The sequence below is a fragment of the Cydia pomonella genome, chromosome 19 (genome assembly GCF_033807575.1).
Source record: "Cydia pomonella isolate Wapato2018A chromosome 19, ilCydPomo1, whole genome shotgun sequence".
NCBI classification, from domain to species: domain Eukaryota; kingdom Metazoa; phylum Arthropoda; class Insecta; order Lepidoptera; family Tortricidae; genus Cydia; species Cydia pomonella.
The window spans coordinates 11,043,794-11,062,736 of NC_084721.1; the positions used below are offsets into that span (position 1 = coordinate 11,043,794).

The window sequence follows — 18,943 nt, forward strand, 5'->3', positions numbered from 1 at the left end:
AAATATGATTTCCAATGTACGGATTTCTGAATACGAAGGGAATATAAATAGTAAAGTGCGTGTACGGTGTGTTATGTAGATTTCTCGCCTGTGAATGGTTTCCTTTGATTCGTTTGAGCTTGATTTTCAACGATGCTTCGTTTTGATCAGTGCGTGCAAAAGTTATATAAAAGTTGTAGTTATATTTAGATATATTACAGAAATGATCAAATAAAAATAAAGCTTTGCAGACAATTTTCCACATTTTAATACAAGTTTTAACGTAAAAATCATAACTAACAGTAAGATACGACCTTTTCTTCTATTAAACACAAATGGAACGTAAAAGTCCTTACTGCACTATGTTGTACAGGATAAATACAGACAATCATGGTTGTGAGAGTCCTCCATCATACAAAATTTGCGTGTCAATTTTCCCACGTCAATGGTGCCAATATGGTGCCAATGGCTCATTAACATTTCGGCTGGCACTCGACGTCTGAGCTGACGCCGGCACAATGCGCAAGGGCTCTCCGTCTTAACGAACCTATTCTGCGGGTTTCTCACGTGAATTGTCAGGGATAACGGTAAGGTGCACTTGATTGAAGATTTTGCGATTGATCTTCAGTATTTTGTTATTTTACTCGTGTTGTGTGACTGGAGCGAGCTTGCTTGACCTGAGGATTTGGACAACGATAACCATCAATAATTTTGATTGTACTGAGTAATAGTAATTTCGATTGCAAAGATTACTTGCATATTAACAAGATATACAGAATTTACAAAGTAAATAAATAAATAAAAATATTTATTTACCAACACAAAAACAACAAATTGCAAGTACAGTCAAAAATCAGTTAGAAATAACAAATATTTGTGTAGTAAAAAGGATGAGACTATGCGAGACCGCTGGTTTTCACTCCCCAACCAAAAAACCTTAAAGCTACATAATTCTTAATTAAGTTATTAAATAAACTAACCTAACTAACTAAACTAACCAGATGAATATTTCGCTGCTAAGGCGATATTATTGGACATAATACAATGATTACACAATATAATATTTCATGATATATAATATGATGTTTCTTCTGTTCCCGAATATCAAGGCTTTAGCTTAATTTTTTTTTTTCTTGTGGCTTTTATATGCTTCCGTATCCTAAAGTATCGAGACCAACAGTACCCGTCATCAATGTAAGACAAATAAACATTATTAATTATAATTTATGCAAAATACTATGTGATAACTTTTTTTTTTAATATAATACGGCGTCGTACATTAAGTTATATAAGTATAACTAAAAACACGAATAAGAGGTGAAACAACAAATGTTTCGATCATGGAATGGCAATCTGAAACATATTTTTTATTCCAGAGGTTGTTACAAAACGGATGAACTACAAAGTAAGAAGTAGACATTATCAAAGCCTTGACTTTAACAAGAACGAACCCAACATTATCTCTTTAGAGCGCTACAATCGTAACCGCTGAACTTGTTAGGCCATCATGATCAAATCACAACATTCCACTTAACTAGTTAACAATAATTGAAAACGCGGGTAATTGCAATCTGTGCAAAGATACCGCTTGCAAAACCTTGTTAACAGTATCGGAGTAATTAATCAATACAAATAAATAAATTTTATCACTGTTTACTGATTTCGAGGAAGTATTTTGCTGACCTTACCACGTAATGGGGTGGGTTTAATTATTCCGTACATTGGCATTTCAGGCAGAAAGGTAACTTGTGAATTATAAGTAAGCATGGTATAAGTACTCCATTTCAAATCAGATAGTCATTAGACAGAAGGAAAAATTGTTCTCTACAGTGCCATTTTCAGGATATCATTTAATAAGTAACGTTTCTCAATTTAAACCTACCCAATTTATACACCTATCATTTTATCGAATTTTATGTCATAATTTATAAATACGATAAGGTCAACAACGCTCGTTGTCAGGTGTCATTACTGTCATTGTCTACAATTTGCTTTTGTATTCAATTATGTCGTATCGAAATCTAAATTGTTTGCTGTGATCTACTGGTGTAGATAGAAAAGAGTCTCTGATTCTATGATTTTCTAGAGTCTTTTGAAAGTCGAACATGTTTTGTTTAAATTTGTCTATGCTTAGTGGTTATTAAATATTTCATTAACAAATAACAAATATTTCTAATTTCTATCGCACTTTTGAATTCCATTTTGCGCATAAGTACAAGATATAAAGAACTCTTTACCTATTGCACAGGACTCGAACCCGCAACCTCCATTACAATCGCAGAACCTTTTAATCACGAGCAGGCTGAATTGTATATAATTAGCGAAATTAACCAACCTTATTTAATCAATACGCCTACACGGTTATTTCTACAGAGCAAATCTTCAAGACGAAACTAATTAACTGATCCCGAGGACGGTACACAGATTTTGAGCAATAAATAAATATAAAAGGTACAATATTTACTTTATGTTATTTTCAGGAAGCGTTTTCTGATTGTAATAATAGGTTATGAATTTGATCTGGATTTATTATGGTTATAATCTGTCAGTATAAAGAGTGACATTTCTTCGACTAGAAACGTCACTACTCACACTGACAGATCATATGCCTACCTACATTAACGAATTCAGATGAAATTCATAACATAGATATCAACTGTATATTATATTAATCCTCTATTTATAAAAAGGCATAATTTTGGTATGTGATAACATCGTTTATTACACTTTACTTTCATGTAAGCGAGAAAACCATAAATGTTACTAATTTAGAACTTAAAGTAATATATATATATATATATATATATATATATATATATATATATATATATATATATATATATATCAATAGGAAATCAAAACGAACTTCTGACATATCAGCGTTGGATCCATTCGCTATAATTCATGTTATTACATTCTGCCCTTGACTCGATAGGTATAAAATCCGTTTCAAACAAATCTCCTTCAGACGAACCCTCACGTAACCTTGTTTGCTATAAACTGTTTACTGTGTTCCAAGTAAGGCAAGGATTAATGTGATTACACGCGAGACAACCGACGCGGAGCCGCAAAATACACTGAAATATAGCGATTCTAGCGTTACAGGCGGAATTAAGGGTAACTTACTTTACACCGTACCGTGCCCGATAGGAAAGTCTTCCGGCGTTCGGTCATCTGAAATCGGAGGGCCGCAAACTACGTTCGACGTGTGGCCTCCCTGTCACACTAACGTACAAATTTACAAGTGGGACAGAGATTCAACACGTCGAACTGTAGGCCCTCTGGGACCTCAAGCACAACGTCGTCAAAGACCACTGACACTTAGGCCAATACGAACGTATACTATGACATCAAAATTATATCACCTATCTAAATGATGTCATTAAGGGTTATCACCCGCACATGTATGTACTTGTCCGTAAATGTATTGGCGCGAGCGAGACGCACACATCATTAAGATTATTGTTTTGATAAGTTTGAATTGGTCTCACTGTTACTTAGCTAGAGGTGCGGTGCGATACACGATCGACTAAGAAATGGGGAGCTGGGACATCCATCAAAACCGCGTAGATGACTAATTCAAACACTCCACTCTCAGGTGTACTTTTACTATTACAAGCGGTTTGAAGCGCCCTGGCTTCAAACGGCTGAACCATAGAGGTGTACATAGGTACACATGTGCGTGTTGACTCAAGGAGCCCGAGCCATACGCTTCTGTGTTCGACCTTTAGGGTTTTCACCTAAGTAGTTTGCTTAAGGCCCTGGCACGGTTCAGGTTCGCTGCGGTGTAGCCTGAGTCAACCTTTAGTCTGCAATCTGCGGAAATCTAGCTTAACTAACGGTAACGCGACAATACAGCTCGTGTTACGGCTTAGATGCCGAGTTTACAGCGTGTTCGACTGGCTTGTAAAACCGGAGATTTCATAGAACTATAAATTCAATACATTTTCAGGTTACATATCAATTTCCATTACATCGGAAATTTCCCAGTGTATTTGATAGGATTAAAAACACAAACAGTCCACTTGTAGATGTATGATAATGCTTGATGGAACGAAATATGCAACTTGAATTAAAATTGAATTATTGCTGAATTTATATTTCTGACACTCCCTGATTTTTAAGTCTATCACCGGTTTGCTGATAAAGTCCATAAATATTGTGATATAGCATTTTTAAAAGTAGTGTTGGCGGTTTTGTCAAAGATAATGAAACTTTACTCAATTGACAAATGTTAGTCGGTTAGGGAAAACGTATATTACCTACGTACACAATTGGCTTATTCAGCTAATATACTATACACATATATATACGAGTAAATCTACGCCGGCTCTTCACAAATCCAATCAGATTACCCTCATCACCTCCCTTGATATCCCAAATATCGAGTATGATATATTAACAAATACTCGTGAGACCGGCTAAAACCTTTTAAGAGGGTAAAGCATGTTTACATGTTTGTTCTCGCCACTGGTGGCTAATGGCGGGTTGTTCTTGGCGGTGTACTTGGCTCTTAGCTAATCGGCTTGGTTTGTTGGGCCAAGGCATTGGTTCTGTTGAGACAGGTAAGTGATGGGATGGTTCTGACGTGACTATTCTATATAGGCAAACAAGCGATTTTTGTTTTGTTAGGAAATAGTGAACTCCAGATTAGTAGACAGATATCTTATACGGATTCATACAATGTTGTTTTATGTAATAGTTCAGAGGCAATAAGGTAAAAGTACAAATTGGTTCAGGTATGTGGTGTAAACTTTTATGTTTTTCGACAAAACTGCTTTTGTTTCCTTTTAATTTTACCAGTTTAAATAATAAGGATTAAACATTTATTGTACTGTGTTTAGGTTATTACTTAATTTTGTCATTCTATGCCAAAATGTATCTATTGCCCAAAAGTTAACTGGACGATATCTCTTAATAGGGATAAGTTCATCTTTGTACAATAAAGTATTTTACTACTACTACTACTACTAATCCTTTACCTTAATTTAAAAAGGTTAAAAAGTATTGGTAAAATTAAACCTTCTTCTTCTAGAAAACGAGGATATATAGGTAGGTAATATTAGGAATATATACCAATGCATCGCTTGTTTTTAACGTTTAAAAAGTGAAAAACAAATTGAATTAATTGTGTTATCTAACATGTATCTCACACATTAAGTGACCAATTGCAATAATAAAATATGTGTATCAAAAATGTCACCTTGCCTACCTCTGTACTATTTTTGCGTACATGACAAGCACTGTTTTAGAGGACAAGACCGTGCTAATATTGACGGAGCACATTGACTCACAAATTAATACTTTGGTAATGCGCGCGCACGTTCTAAAGCACTTAGAAAAATTAACGGTGCTAAATGGCTTTAAAATTCGAACTTTGAAATGGATGGCTTAGTGTTAGTTTAGTTAGAAGTAGGTGTAGGTTTGTATTTGATTTTGGATAGACTAAAATCTTTAAGTGTGTTTTACTAGGTACAGTCAGCGTCAAATACTTTGTAGCAACCAAAGTAGCCAAATAGTTCGGTACACCATATATTTAGTATGGTGTACCGAACTATTTGGCCACTTTGACTGCTACAAAGTATTTGACGCTGACTGTATCTAATTAATATAGAAAGTACGGTTTTTTGATATTAAATAAAAACATCCGAACTTAAAATTATCATACACAACAAAGTATTTCAACTATAATACTATATTTCACATACATAAAGTATCCAGATACGCGGTAGCGTGTCCAGCCAAGTTCAAGGAAAAAGGAACTGGCGACGCAACCGTGTGTAATATTACACGTCTACTTTTACTTCATAAATACTATAGTATAAACGCCAAATATATTTACCAATGCTTCGTTTAAAATTTGAAATGTGTTTTACTTTAATACACTAACCTAGCAATCTAATCACGTACTTAGTCATAAAAACAAATCACGTTTTATATGCAAATGTCCTCCATATCCATGCTAATATTGGTCGACATAATAAGCGTTATGACATAACTTATCATGCTACTCACAGAAAATCCTAAATAATCCCAACTGCCCCACTAACCCGGATTCATAATTGAAAAATATCTCATATCCCCAACGCAAGGCTATAAAGAAATAACAACATAACCCAATTTAGTTAGCCAACGACCTTCTCATGAAAACTTGCAAAAACAACCCATAACCCCCTTCTGCTGCGAGAGAGAGAAAAATCTAGGGTGAGCATTGTGACACAGATTACATCAGACTGATCACTTCAAAGTACAAACGCACTGAGATCAGTTTAATAAGAAACTGTTGCTTGGTTTATAATTTCATAGACAGCGTGTTTTTCTCCATCCTTATCATTATTAACTAAACCTTTAGAAAATGCAAGAACAGTAACTTGCATTTACCTTTTTAAAAAAGGAGATAAAATAATCTTCACATAGATACAATCAACACTAAGTTTTCGAATTTAAACTTTTAGCAAATTTATTTGCGTTTAAAACGAAAACTCGAAAATAATTATTTATCCAGCTTTTCTTTGACTTATCGAGCCCGCTGATAACCGCTGCGCATGTCACAAGTAGGTACGTTCGCATTGCCGTTACATCGCTTGGCATTGCCAAACATTTGCCAAGAGGCATCTCGAGTGCCAAGCTTCGGTATCTGTTACCAATGGCACGCCTCTTCGCGTGCCTAAAATTCTCCCCCGTTCCTAGGAGGCAAGACTTGGCAACAATTCCCGACTCGCATATTGAGTTCACCGTTTTGTTTGAGTGAAGATAAGTTTCGTTCCAAATATATTGGAGTTTTTTGCATTCTGTTTCCAAATTTGAATACGTTGGATATTGCAACGGTTTCTTAGGTTCCCTATTCGAATTGCATATTGTTAGGTACATTGAGTGATTTATTGCATTTATTCAAGCGAAGTTAAATTACGATAGCTACATAAGATCTAAGATTCTCAATTAATACTGAAATGTCTACTCGGATGGCGAGTCACGTAAACATTCTAGACTAACGGATGGCAGGCCTACGCTCACGAAGTAAATATCTAAGTCGAAACGGCGCAACTACGCGGCGTCATCAGTGCATGGACGTAAGTGGCAAATGTCGTTTACACTTTAACAGTGAGCAATAGCAATTTTGGATACATGTCTGATGCTGTAGTTGCATTTGCTTCGGGAAAATGTAAAAGATGACTACATTTTTACAAACGAAACAATTTTATTTGTAAGTACTGCATTCATTACGCATAGTAAGTAATTGATTATGAAATGAAGGTATAATACTAATGTACGTAACTATAAGGAAGATGCTTATGTATAAAAGTTATTCAACTTGCTGTGCGTAATGAATTAGAAAAAAAACTTCCGATGTACTTAATTATTAAATTACGAACTTTTATGCAACTACGAGTACTACATTTTTAATGATAAACTCACAAGATATTTAGTATATTTTAACAACTTACAGTAAAAGCGTTTGTAACTTACACCATTAATAAGTGGAAACAGTGACTTAGGACATTTTCCCATGGGGCGGGGAGCTAAAAACTGTAGCGACTTAATTAAGATCTCAAACGACGCCAATTTACAAGGAATCTACGTGCCTGTAGACTTAAGAAGCTATTAGAACAGATCGCGATTCAAATATAGCACGCTGGAGAAAAGTTATTCTTAAAGTGGTTGAGTCGGCAATTAGTTATTATAATTATGATGTGGTCGTTTAAATATCCAATTAAAAATTAATATAGAACATGATCAATTTAAATAATCAACTAATAATTTTATTTTTGTAAGTACATATATAAAATTGCTATACTGTACTAATGACAATTACCTAATACAGTTTGCTAAAGGTAAAGACATGGTTGCAAAATTCAGAAATTACTATTAGATAAATTTCTTAATTTCGAAGGTTCTGAACAAGATGTTAGTAACTGATAGATTGCAATTTCAAACATATTTCACAACGCTCGATATTCGTGCCAAAGTTTTCAAGTCAAATGCAATAATTACACGTACGTGGTTTGATTCCGATTTCAAATTCGGTATTAGAATCGTGAGCGCATCGGGAAATGCAATTTGGATGCATCTCGTTAGGTACTGTTCGGGAATAGTTGCTCACTGACTCTGTAATGCGACCCGGTTTGCGGACGGAATTCCCCTGTTAAGACAAAAAGCCTTATGTTATTATGAATCTCTGATGCAGATACGGCTTTTTCGATTAGTGATATTACTGTGCTCCTCTATAAAATGACTTATTGTATTAGGAGAGGCTGACAGTTACGACCTTTACTTTAGTTTAAGTAGGGTTTTAATGTTAGTTATATTAAGACGGTTTTGGCACGGAGTAGTTCAGGCTTCGCTTTGGCAGGCGTGACACGATTTTGATGTCAAATGTATAAATTACTGTTATCTACCTTTCACATGCAATGTCTTCATAACTTTTATTTGCTGCATATAAAGTTTCGTTTTTTGATATATTAGAGGTATCTGTTTGTCATAAAGGCCTATCTATATATTCTTAAGCACGAGTAAAGTATTTATGTTGTCAATAAAACTCGGCGCGCGGGGAGTCCTGAACATAAACACGAATGGAAATAGCTCCCTTCGCTAGCGTGGTTTTTGTAGATTCATGCACTAGGCACTCTAGACAGACACATACATGTTTCGAATAATTGTATGTTATATGGCGAAGGTCTTCTAAGAAATATGTCACGAGGTATATGCAGGCGCATTGAAACTATATACGTACAAACAAGATATATTTTTATAGACACAAGAAAACATTATTTACACACTTTTACCGTGAATCTGACATTAGACTTAGCCTGTCCTACCGAATCGAGATTTTTTGCGATCCTGCAGAAACTACTCGCGCCACTGTTTAGATAAAGGTAAGAATATTGTGATATAGGTATAAGTATACTGTATGGAAAGAAAACTGTACATTTAAATTATATGGTAAATATCATGCACTACGCATTTATTCAGTAGAAATATTGCCCAATAGTTGGCCAATAGGTAATGGAGATTTCTCACCGATTGCTGTATAAGGCATCAAACACAGCGATTGAGGTCAAGTGATGATTTGAAGTAAGCTCCGATGATGCGGAGAACATAAGTGCTTTCGATTGTATGGTTTATAATGATATTATAATCATGAGACTGACGTGAAAGTAAAATTAAATAAAAATTCCGATGACATATAGGTAGGAATGTGGGAACATGATAATGCAAATAAATATCAATATACTTTTTTCAGTTTGCAGCATAAATATTAAGTAACCGCCAACACTAACTCAATGTATATAAATTAAACATTGTTAAAATTAACTGAATCAAGTAAAATATTTAAAATATTACTCATAACAGTAACCGTGACATCTATTTTGCAACATTATTTATAAGTAACATAATGAATTGACAGTACACTTAACAAAGACAGTGACAGGCAAAATAAAATAGTGTTCGCTTTATGAATAAATGGAGAATATGGTAACAAGATTGCGAGTAGTGATGTTACTGAAGGCTAGTCGACGAATAATATTGAATAATCGAATAAGGGACGTTCAACAACATACTATTTACCTAGTGACTTTTAAAAGATCGCTTTTGGCCAAGTATTCTAAATAGCGGCAACAATAATTTTATATTTTTATTTGCAACGTTAAGTTTACAACAAAGCGAAATTTAAGTTTAATAAAATACTCAACTTGAACAGTAGCAAACAATCAAACTTTAGGCTGTTCTGCTCAAACTGAACAATTTTTTTCAGTGACTTTTAAAAATAACTTTCCGCGTTTGAAGAATACGCTACAATCTATTTGCTCGTGTTACAGGTTATAGGCCACCCCAGGTATATCAAAAGTTATTACCTGATACAAAAATGTATCACGATTACAACGAAAAGAACCACCTACAAATAATCCATCTCAATCTCAATTAGTTCAAATCATATACGTCAATATTCATATTCATTACGCTACACCACTAGTTCTGACACAAATGAAAAAGCACGACATGCAATATTTATAGAGTGAGAGATGAAAATTGGCGCCCCTAGCTATGTTTTAGTTAGCTTTAAAATTATTATGCACTTTGAACAATTCTTGAGGCAAATTGGCTGAACCACGATAATTGCCGCTGGTGCTATTGGATGCAAATTGATGGTTCTGATTGATGAAGTGGCGCGGCTAGTATTCTAGAATGGTAGTTAGGTAGGTAATGGTCAGCACATAATGGAAAACCGATACTCGAGCAGGATGTATTATGACATCTTCAATCGAAGCATGCTAGGCAATATGCAGTTTAATACTCGTAATATGTGTGACGGAGTCAAAGAACATGCTGTTTAATTTGTTAAATGCAAAAGAGCAATCCATCGTTAACAACAGTCTTTACGGTTACTTTGTTGCTGTATTTATAATACGATTAAATTTTTGTATCTCGTCGGTGGCAAATAGGTGTACAGCCGGCTTAATGTTATGCATTAACCGTAGCTTATTGATGATTCTTTCTTCTGAGATGTCGCATGCCAACCCTTAGGAAACATTGATATGAACAACTTAAAAAGCAAACAAACACTTTAACGTGGTTTAAAATTTAAAGACTAGTACTTCCGCTCAAATTGAACTACATAATCCCAGCAGGCACTTAAATATTGAAATGATAAATAAACAAATTAATAAATTAAATCACGATTGTCATGTACAACATAGGTACTACACTAAAACTTAGCATCGCAACTGAACGAATTGAACACGTAAACGAACTTAGCATTATTTTGAACTGTCACCAAAGCATTTGCCACGGGTTTTGTCGCAGCTATATCAAAGACTTGGCTCGTTTTTTTCGCGGCACGAGACAGACACAAATAATGTCTGTGCAAAAGTTGACTTGTGTTCGCTTAGTACTATTAATATTCTGGAATTTATGTGCAAATTTATACCGTCGGTGCTTCAAATAACACTTACAAACGGTAACTTTACTTTTATTTAGGGTCAGAGGTACAATTTACAATAATTTAATTTGTAATAAGATAAGTGATAATCTTAATAATTTATGTCACTAACAGTATGTTTTATATATCTTCTCATACATACATAGTTTTGACTATCCTACTATGCCAGGAAATAAAATGAGATCCTGATAATACAATTATTTCAGCTACTAGAAAAAAATGGAAAATAAAGATAGTCAACTTCATAAAAGAAAGGAACTTATCAAATACCTACATATTTATTTATTTATTTAAACTTTATTGCACGATATAAAATTGTACAAATGGCGGACTTAATGCCTTAAGGCATTCTCTTCCAGTCAACCATTGGATCAAACAGAAACTTGCAGTTAGTGCAGGATTGTATACAAAGAGAGGGAATATGAAACACAAATCAAGTTATTCTAAACAATATAATAATATTCTATTTATACACATATAAAATAATAGCAATACATGCGTATATACACAACAAACATACATATATACAAATAAATATATATTATGTACCCAAGTATACAAGTAACATGCGGGTAATTTATTAACTTAGAGCGAGTTAAAGAGGTGCTTACATAAATGGTTATTAAAAGAAAATTTGCTCTGTGCTTGCATATATGAAAATAACAATCATAAAATGTTTGGAAATTTATATTAGCTACCGATGACTTATTTTGTAAGAAACTCCGATCAGAAAATATCTGAATATTCACAAATATATCCTTCAAACCAGAACGATAATAAATAAAATGACCCTACAATTTGGGGTACTTATCGAAAGGGTTAGTACCCTTGTAAATCCATTTATCCTCCGGCCCTTTACCTTCAAATTATTGGGTATTCTATGCAAAATTGCGGGTAAAAATAACTTTTAATCTGTACTAAAATGTCCTGAATTGAAGCTTTTCACTCAATAGGCAAGTATAATTTTCCTAACGATTTCCCTAACTTTCTTGGCAAATGAGAGGTAGTAAACAAGAACTAGGTACTTTGTATAATTTACTAATAGCGATTTTATATTCAAATAAGTCTTCTGAAAATTCCGTCGTCATAACTACGATAGTAATTAATGCTCCCTCGTTCTAGGGCCGAAACTTATTGAGCTGTTTGCTGATTTCCCCCTTTTGAAAGTTCTTGCAAATTAATGTGCAAGTTCAGGAAAACTTAGGGATATATATCTGCATTTCATTATTAATTGAGAATTTCACCCTTCTGCTTTAATTTCCAGTTCAGGAAGCTGTATTTAAATCAACATTGCTTTCATTATGTAACTACCTCTAATTCATTTCATCTTTATACCCCACCTGCTCTATTCCATCCTATCCAAATACAAAACAAGTGCTTATTTTTGCGCACACAGTATCGAAAAACAGGCAGATTGATCAATACATCATAGATCACTTGACCATTAAGAAAACTGAGCGCATTATTGGTTACTTTCATTCCGTAGTTACATCAAAGGACACAACTCAGCACGGAAGTTCACGCTTTATTTACAATCCCCAAATATTGTCTTCATAGTTCACTCGGTTCTAACCTCCATTTCCTCTCTAAACAAATAAACGTGGAACCACTGTCTTTTCTCACTTTTTTATCACACAAATCTCGCGCTCACGCCGTCGGAAACCCGTACGTGCGTGAAAACCTCAGTTCATTACAGGCGATGTGGTCTGGTGTCGTAATACCGGGCTTTGAACTTACTCTTTTTGTCCCCTGTATTTGGTTAAAAGGCGGTTTTTATAATGGGTCTTAATAGGTGTTTGATAGCGTCAAGGCTTCTAAAATTATTTCAAAAAGCAGTAGGGGTACAGATGGCTTTATCCACGTGATAAAGTAGCAGCCACTTTTTAACACCGCGCGATTAGAAGTTGCACATTGTCATGTATAGGTAGACAAGATCGACCATCATACGAGGTATCCGTAGATGAGACATATATAGATTAAGTTATTTAAACATAAGTTTAGCATTCTGTTAAATAAAATATAAAAAAATCTGTTCTTTATTTCATATGTTGATTTACTATTATTATTACTCTTCTTAAATTAACTACCTTTCTTAGCATTGGTAGTAAAGTTTTTTAAACTTGAAACATCGTATGACTAGAGCCATTTTTGCGAAAGAAAGCGATGTCACGGGTCATATAAGGTTTGTCATATTGATATTAACCACTGAAACATCGTTGTCTCAACGGCAAGATGGTTCAACTCTCCCTTCTGGCCAAGTATCCTGTGTATCCCTTACACTGATATGATGCTGCATATCTATAATACTGAATTATTTAAAATATCAGCTGTTCCAAGGTACAATGACTAATAGTGTAGGTACATTTGTTCCATCAACTCAATCAGTCGATGTAAATTATTATTGATAGCGTCTGGATTCTGATTTAAATACCGACAAACTAGTTTGCACGTCCCTACCTTATGCATGCAATTTCAGTTAGTTTCAAATTTTGCCAGAATGGCTGTCAAAGTTGTTGTGTTAATACGAGCGCTGGTCGTAGCCACGTAATTTTGAAGTGCGCATGAATTCTGATGTTTGTTTATTAAGCGTGAGGTTTTTAATTAATATTGATGGCAAACGTTAGCCTAATACTTACATGGACTAAAACTTGTCAGTTTGTAAAATGATATACTTACCGTAAAGCGAAAGTGACAACATTATCGGGATTAAATGAATATATAATAAGAATACATAATTAGTAATAATATCATAAAAGGTAGAAATAAGGTTGATATAAATATATAAAATAAATAAATAAAAATTTGGGGACAATCTTACACATTTCGACCTAGCCCCAAACTAAGCAAAGCTATAATTGTATATAGATAAATACATAGAAAACGTCCATGACTCAGATTTTGTTTATCACAAAATAAATGCCCTTACCGGGAGTCGAACCCGGGACCATCGCCATCGGCTTTATAGGCAGATCGGTCGTCATAAAGTGATTAAAAATATACCTATTAAGATGATATTACATTTTATCTTTATTTTTGTGCACCATTTCTAAAAAAAGGTAAAATCTTTTAAAATATAACACAATTAGGGTTCAATATAATGAATTGTCCATGCATTTTAAAGACTTGTAAAAAATGCAAGCTCATTTAATATTCTGATTGGACGCTCCGAACACTTTTGTTCCCTTATTATAAACGCAATAATTTACGAAAACACAAAAACTTTGAGCAAAATTTTAAAGGAACCCTGATGGCTGTAAGTTAAAAGCGATAAGATATTCTTTGATATATATTTATACTTTTTACTCTTATATTTTTTAACGATTTTCTATTTCATTTGCATTTGCCTTTAGTTATGCAGTTTCATTTATAAGTAAATATGTTTTATGCAAGTAGTTTTAGAATTACTTGCATCAAAACATATTTACATAAGAACTAAAAAGCCTTTTTATTTGTGTCTATGGGTTGACTTAACATAATTTTGGCCAATTTGCTCATACGAAGGGCTAATCAGAATAAATAAAACTTGTCACTTTGGTCCATGATTATGAATTTGATTGATTTAAAATTAAAGAACTAATAGATATTTTAAAAGTTTGATTTAATTTTATTTAATAAGTAATATTAGATAAATACTTTATCTTCTAGCCACCCAGAGACCTATAAAAAGGTCCCCATCCCGTTATATTTTGAATTTTTGTAATCATAAATCAAAATTGCATTTGTGTTGGCAAATTTTGGTGTGTGGGCGACTAGGAGGATAAAGGATAATCTTACATAAATCGACCTATTGCCACAGAAAGCTCAATTTAAAGATGTCAAAGACTTATGTAAGTACTACACGATAACAATCTAATACTTGAAAGCAAACATTGTTCCCGCTTACGCTTATAGATTGAGGTAAACGTTAAAAAGCGGTAAAGTTTTTACCCCAAGCATGCGTACACATTTCCCAGTTTAAATTGTGGTCGCTGCTCGGTAAAAACAAAACCCCACTTGGATCGGTCGTAAATTTTGACACCGTCGGTTGGGGGCTTTTTCTAGAAATTCAAAATCAAATTTATACCCCAGTGATTTTAAAATGAGAAACGTTATCGAAAGTTGCAAATATTGCAATGGCGAGTCTTTCAGATTAAAATTTTACCTACAGATACCTAGTATAAACTGAGGTATTCTAGAATTATGTTTTTATTTAATTTCTATCTACCCCTCTCACTTTACTCCTTTGTAATAAGGCGAAAATTGTGAACATAATCTTCGACGTCGACTGTACTTACATGATGTACGACTATGGCAAGGCCACTCTAAGCTCTCTATAATTTAAGAATAAGAACCTTTTATTTACGATGAACATTACCAGGTGGTCATGCGATAGGTGGTAAGTGTCATGTATAACCATAAATGGTATGCAAAATATATACAAAACTTATAAACGCCAAACTACTACCTATTTACTATACGACTGGTAGCTCTTTTTTTTCAAGGCTGTAAAGTGTACCGCTGTGGGGCAAAGACTTCCAATCTTCCCGATTAACTGCAGCATCCGTCCAGTTGCTGAGGAATGCATCAGGTCGTCCCGCCATCTCCGCTTAGGCCGAGCATTCTGGCGTTTACGTTGTGGCACCCACACCGTGGCTAATTTAGTCCACCTCTGTGGGTGAATACGTCGTACATGGCCTGCCCAGTCCCACTTTAGCCTGGCGGTTTTGACCCTTACATCGACGATGCCTGTTTTGGAGCGCAACGTAGTGTTTCAGATCCGGTCAATCCTTTTCACCCCATGTTGCGCTCCATTGCTCTTTGGCAAGCTCTTATATATACTTAATTTTATTTACATGTCAAAAAGTGTTGAATGCATTTAAATAAAAATGTAGGTATTTTATATGAAAACAATATAAACCCTAAACTATTAAATATACAAAATATCTCAATGAGCTCGTGGCGGGTGTATCAGACATAAACACCATAAAACCGCCCAATAGCGACAAAACGGGCATTTCAAAACTCCTTTAAAGGTTAAAAGATTTTAATCCCGAATTCGAAAATCGCGGCACCGAGGGTAAGTTTTTCTCGGAGGCGAAGTAGCGGGTCGTAAATCTTACGAGTTTTTCTCGACTCGGATCGGGGAAAGCCGAGGGTCTGAATAACAGCGGTTGCACCTGCCAGAGTACGCAATATCAGAGTAATTTTAATAAGGATTATACAGACTGTCAAAAAAGCACAAGATGTAACGTGAAATATCCAATACGATATGCACCTGTTTTATAGCTGGTTTAATTTGACTGGCTGTTATAAATTACAAAAACAAATCATACTAGGTTTTATTTGGGTTATATTCGTATATTAATAATGCGTTACATCTTCCAGCGGCCGACGAGTACTGGAAGATGTTGTGGAAACTGACACGCCATAATTCTAACTTTTTCTGTGAATATTTAATATTTTTTTATTCCTAAAAAGTAAGAGACACATGAAGAGAAGATTATGATATTAAGTCTTCTTCAGCTATGTACGCGAATTAGAAAATAGGCAACCAACCAAAATATGTTTATATGTATACCTAGCTGGGTAATACATATTTTATAGTGTGATTAATTCGTTCGCTTCTTTCTTGTAGACGTAGCAAAGTTAAGGGAATCTAAAGCTAATTTCTTACAAGCCATATACATCTTTTCAGTAATTGAGGCTCAAATAAGAAAAACGGGATACATTCATATGTACCACAGTCTTAACTTTTATGATATTATCCACAGAAGTGACCTATTTCTAAAATTTGTTTGACCCAGCTAGTCTACTTCCATATTTTCCGTAATGTGTGAATGACAATGGCTGACCTATAATTTCTGACACCACTTCCTCTACAATTCTCTACTCTGCAGTAATCAAGCGCAGCCCGGTAACATTCGTTTTTCATTTGTCTTCAAGTCCCATCAATCGTACACGGCTTCATTTGGACTCCGATCTTTGTCCTAAAAAATATCTGCCTTAAAAAAACGGCCAGCAATTACAGTTCCATCTGTCACCATTGGGTTTACGTCAGTTAGCGGGTTTAGGATTGATTGATCAGTAGGTCTACCGTCACTGAGAATTGTACCTGCGACGACCAACGCCTGATGCGCAAAGATAATTCCTTATCGTAAATTTTGAGACCAGCTTTTTAAAACCATTTAATATCAATTCTATGGGATTTCATGCAACTGAGACAAATAAAAGCAGTACTGTTTTTGAGATTTAAAGTAAACTGACATGATGTCTTTTTTTATATGTGGGACTCTTGAGTCAGTTAATAAATTTCCTTTCTACAAATGCTCGAAATTATATCGCCCATTATCGTACACAGGGAAAGCCAAGTAAAATTGGTTCGATTAGTTAATACTTTACCTATAAAATTATCAAGTTTGGTAGGTATTCTACATTATTCAAGGTTTCAAGAACCTCATTAGTGCATATTTGCGCATACTATATACATACATAACATTGTACTCTTTAAAAATCATTTAATGGTAAGCAAAGGTTTAAAATACTTTTCGCTATGAGCGGGGAGCATATTCCATATTAAAACTAATATTTAGTTAACCCTCTCAACAAACCTGACTAACTATAGTAAGTATTTATTTACACAATCGTAAAATAGCACTTAAAAGTAACTAAAGAAGCCATCGCTGTGAACACCTAATAAAACAATACATTAAACTGATATAAATGTTAGCCTAAAATCTCCTTGGAAATGTTATTTATCTCAAAGCAACGATCTATTTCTAAAACAAATTTAATTAAATCTTACATAAACTGATCAAAAAAAAAATTAAGCGGAATTTAAAACATATTTGTTTACTTATCAAACAAATTACGATAATTTTGTTTCTTTTATTTATCATTGATGCTGGACTATTGCGAACAAAATAAATAAAAATAAAATAATTCATTATTTTTAGTTTTATTTGTTTTTATGAATAGTGATAGGTATTCATAAAACAAATTAATTTATTATTTTAAGAACAACACATTAATACATAGTTATACTACATAAAAATCTTACATAGTTATACTTCCAAAATTAAACCAATACCATATCTAAGTAACACACACAAAAAGCGCAATTAATAATAATACGAGTAATTTTAGACGGCGACCTTACTATGCTACTTTATGAATAGGTAGCGATGAGGTGTTTCAAAAATACTTCAGTGATGTCGGTAGCACTTTAATTATTTTGGGAATGTCGTTAAAAGCCCGTGCAAATGGCGCCTACTTTCAGAGGTGTAAATTAAAACGAGGCTTAATCAAGTATCACAACTGAAATTCCGATTAAACTTCGCTGAATCCGACGATAGCTTGTAAAAAGGGAAGAGAGACCAGGTTAATTTGAATCTCCGCGTTTGTAAGCCCAAGAATAATTGGATTTGGACGTCTCAGTTGACAGTTCATTTCGTTGTTTCACCCTCTGACATGTTTTGTTAAGATTGTGAAAAGTTATTATTTCAGAGAACCTTCTCCGGCTAATTTGGATAAAAGCCAATTACTGAAATGGCGAGCTCTTTTTTGTCTTGGCCGGCTAAGTTGGTTGCAACAATTTTAGCGGCCCGATTTATGACGTAATTTGCTATGAAAGGGACAGCCGACTTTATCTAGAACTCGTCCAATTACGCTTGACTTAAATCATGCCAGTTGTTTAATTCAAAATCCTCATTAGTATTTCCGTAGGTACTTCTCTTGGTTTCCGCTTATATTACGTCGTTCATATAAATTTCAATAATTGGTAGGGAAATAAACAGCGAGACAAATAAAGAGGTAATTATTTACGACAAATTAAAGTTGTGCCGTGGAGTAACTTGTCAAGTTGGCAAAAACCGCCGACAGGCGAACAACAGCAGTTTTTGTCTCGAGAATAACAAGGGGGGACAAAAACGGTGGCATCAAAATGTATGACACTCAACCACCGTTTCTCTCGACACTTTTTGTACGTATAAAAACTTGGGGAGGATTGCAATGCTCAGTCTTAAGGGTCTTAAGTGATTTTCGTCGTAT

At 34.3% G+C, this 18,943-nt stretch overlaps 1 protein-coding gene across 2 annotated transcripts in view; it reads right to left on the minus strand.

The window, feature by feature from the left end:
* LOC133528361 (uncharacterized) overlaps positions 1 to 18,943 on the minus strand; it is a 131,262-nt gene that overhangs the window by 33,124 nt on the left and 79,195 nt on the right. The window lies entirely within an intron of this gene.